Here is a 3,862-nt window from a genome sequence, read left to right on the forward strand (position 1 = left end):
TAGGGAGGCTGAGACAAGTGGATTGCTGTGAGTTTGAAACCAGCCTGGGCTACAAAGTGAGCTCAAGGCCAACCTGAATGGCATAGTGAGATCCTGTCTCAAAAAGACAAAAAATAAAATAAAGTACATCTACAAACCTGTGACAGAAGAAGGCGTACTCATCATTGGTCGTAGGGTCCTTCACCACAACATCCTCCAGAAACCACCCATTTCCTAAATAAAATTAAAGAAAATGACATATGAATAGATCCCACCCAGGGATTATCTTCAGTTTTGAGACACAGGTTCTTACTTCCAAATATATGTACAAGTTTCAAAGAAAGCAAATTATAACATTAACTGTAAGAACCACTGAAACATTTCTTATGCATGTAAAAGCGCAGCATTATTATAAAGCTTCACATTTTGTACTGCTTTCAATACATTTTCCAAACAAATGAAAATAGAATAATTCTGCAGTTGCTCTTAATTTCATAAGTCCTTATTCATAACCTGGACCTAACATCTCCCAAAGAATATGTATCTGATGAGCCGGCAATGCTTCCTATTTCCACAAAAGTATTCGAGTTCACATTTGGGTGATGACTGTATACACAAAACACGTGTGTGCTGTCTGGCTACAACTGAACAGTTATTCAGAAATCTCGTTAAAGTCCACAGACAGGTAAAGGTAGCAGCCAGGAGGGCACTGGTTTCTTTTGAGATATTGTTATATAAATTTGCAAACTGGGTTTAGTTAAAATATGACTTTATTTCATTTAGTGATAAAATGGAGCGCCTTAGTCACTTTCCTGGTTGCCCAAACTATGTACCAGACAGCCACAAGGTAAGGCGTGGGGTCTGCTTCGGCTCTTGCATTCACTTCGTGGTTGGCTGGGTCCAGGCAGAGTCTGCGCGGCATGAAAGTCTGCACGAGGGAAACTGCTCCCATTGCTAGGCCAGAGCCGGGAGGCAGGGGTCTAGGTCGTGTGGCCAGACCCACCTGCTACCAGCATATCTGGCTGTGAACTCTACATGATTAACCCACTGATGCGCACAGCATCTTCACGATCGGATCTCCTTCCTGAACACACGACATTTGAGACTGAAACTCTAATGTGCTATTTTCTCACTGGCCTTCCTCCCCAGCCTCGCTCACTCAGCGACTTCCTTGTCACTGGGCAGTAACAGACTCCTCCCAGGACCCTGGGTCAGCTGGTCTCTGACATGAGCCTGCGTGGAATCACCAGGAGGAACTGTAAAAATGCAGACTGCTGGGCCCTTAGCGAGAGCTTCTGCTTCACTAGGCCTGGGATAAGCAGAGCGAGATGATCCGTTATCCTAATTTGCACTGGAAAGAGATTTCCAGCGGAGGGATTTGCTGCTACAAATAGACAGACAAAGGCAAACCAGATTAGCCATCAGAGGAGGGGCCCTAAGAGCTGCATTTCTAAAAGTTCTCAGCCCATGCTGATGGTCTGGAAACCACGCCTTGAAAAGCACCACCACAAATCATTGGCACTCACAAAGGACACCTTTACACACGCTGTTTCCTCTGCCCAGAATGTCAACCCACAAAATTGCTTCATTTCATTTTATGTGCTACCAAAAAACATTACATGTATTCTTTAAGGCAAATGAAATGTTGCCAGAATTCTGAAATTGGTTTGAAAAGCCCATGAACACTTAGAGGTAATGAGGAATTTGATTTTTCAAAAACAATAAATTTATTACTCACTAAATTAGAATAAAACTATCTATATAAAAACATATTGTCTACAATTTCAGCATGCTTTTCCCCTAAGTGAGAAAAACTCAGTTTTGAAATTAGAACTGGAAAAGAATTTCTAAAGTGAGGGGGAGGGATTCCTAAAGAAAGCCAAGCCATCTTTGTAGGAATTTAGCAGGAAAGAGGGGTAAAAGAGTTAATATCAAATCCTGAATGTCTTATTTCCTTACATAATTTACAGAATAAGAAGCTTTATATTATTCAAAACATCATTTAGATAATGAAATATTTATATTGCACTGGTTTGGGCCTAAAATGAATAAAAAAGACTGAAATAATGTAAAATCTCACCACCTACAAACAAATCCATTTACTGTGTTTTGCATACTTTCAATCTTGCTGTATGCCTACACTCTTCATGGTATGTATGTCTACGTGTGAGCAAATTGGCTCTTTGCTGGGAAGGGTTGGTTCCCCACTGTGGCAGAGACAAGAAACGCACTAACCAGACTGTTTCTCGTTTAAAACAGAATTACAGAGCTGGTGGGATGGCTCAGTGGTCTAAAGCACCTACTTGGAGCAGGCTTGGCAAAGCACAGGGACCGCGGTTCAGTCCCCCAGCACCACATGCCAGCCAGCCCCGCCCCCTGGTGGGCCACACACACACACGCACACACACAAATAAATAAAATATTTTTTAAAAAATAAAAATAAAACAGAATTACAGGAGCGGGCATGGGGCGCCGGCTGACCAGGTGCACAGCCCACGGCCTCCAAGTGTCCAGAGTGCAACAGGACCGTGTACTCTGCAGAGAAGGTGCGCTCCCTGAGCAAGGACTGGCACAAGTTCTGCCTCAAGTGTGAGCACTGCTCCAAGACGCTGACACCAGGGGGCCATGCAGAGCATGATGGGAAGCCTTTCTGCCACAAGCCCTGCTATGCCACAGTGTTTGGACCCAAAGGTGCGAACATTGGTGGTGAGGGCTCCTACATCTATGACAAGCCCATTTCTGAGGGTGCGCCAGTCACTGGCCCCATCGAGGCCCTGCAGTCCATGCTGGGGAGCAAAAGGCCAATGGCTCCCCCCCCCAAGGGGGCCCAGCAGATCCTCCAGTGTGACCACATTCACTGGGGAGCCCAACCTGTGTCCTTGCTCCAACAAGAGAGTCTACTTTGCTGAGAAGGTGACATTCCTAGGCAAGGAACGGCACCGGCCATGCCTGCATTGTGAGTGCTGTGCTAAGACTTTGGCGCCAGGAGCCATGCAGAGCGTGATGGCCAGCCCTGCTGTCACAAGCCGGCATGGAATCCTCTTGGACCCTTGTGAGGGAAACCTGGGGCTGTGGGCAGCTACATCAATGACAGAGACCCTGAAGGCACCGTTCAGCCCTAGGCCTCCACCCTCTGTGGGGCTGGGACCCGTCTGCCTCCAGCTGACCCTGCCAGGACCCCGAGCCTGGCTCTGTGGGGACAGTAACCTGCTGCCTAGCCCTGCCTCAGTATATCCCCCCTGCCAGGAGGAGGCAGGGGCCATCTGCAGAGCTGTCCAAGCCCAGCCCATGCCCCGATGTGTCCCCATCATGGGGCCTTGTGCATCCCCACACCTCCTTGTGTGTCTGCCTGTTCTGTGTGTTCCCCTGCCCCAACATTCTCCATGTCTTGTGTGTCCCATGACCCTGATGTTTTATGAGGTGGCTTCCCTGCCCTCCTCCCGCACCTATGCCTGCCCACCAGCATTATTATGTTGCAGCTTGCCAGTGATGGCCACCTGCTCACAGCATCCCTCTGGCTGGGTCACCCCTTTGTCTGGCCCCCACGCTGTCCCCCTGTCACACAGCTCACACTTCATCCTGAGATTTGCTGTTAATAAAGGCTTGGGGGCCACAAAAAATAAAAAATAAAAGAGAATTACACTTTTCAGTTTCCCCTGAAATTAGGCAGAGCCACATGATCCATGTCTCCTCAGTGGAATGGGAACAAGAATGATCTGAGTCACTGCAGGCCTTAAACACGTCCTACCACAAGGCTCTGGCCACTCCATCTATGGTGGCCCTGGAAGCCATGCAGCCCCTGGAGCCGCTGTGCACCAGCCAGGCCTTCATCCCTAGTTGACTACTTGAAGAGCAGTGGCCAGGGCCACTTTCCAACTGGTGT

At 47.9% G+C, this 3,862-nt stretch overlaps 1 pseudogene; it reads left to right on the forward strand.

The window, feature by feature from the left end:
* LOC101576632 overlaps nt 1-3,167 on the forward strand; it is a 33,135-nt pseudogene extending 29,968 nt beyond the window's left edge.
* The last annotated feature ends 695 nt before the right edge of the window (nt 3,168-3,862 follow it).

This window comes from Octodon degus, unplaced genomic scaffold (genome assembly GCF_000260255.1).
Source record: "Octodon degus isolate 3935 unplaced genomic scaffold, OctDeg1.0 scaffold00054, whole genome shotgun sequence".
Lineage (NCBI taxonomy): Eukaryota > Metazoa > Chordata > Mammalia > Rodentia > Octodontidae > Octodon > Octodon degus.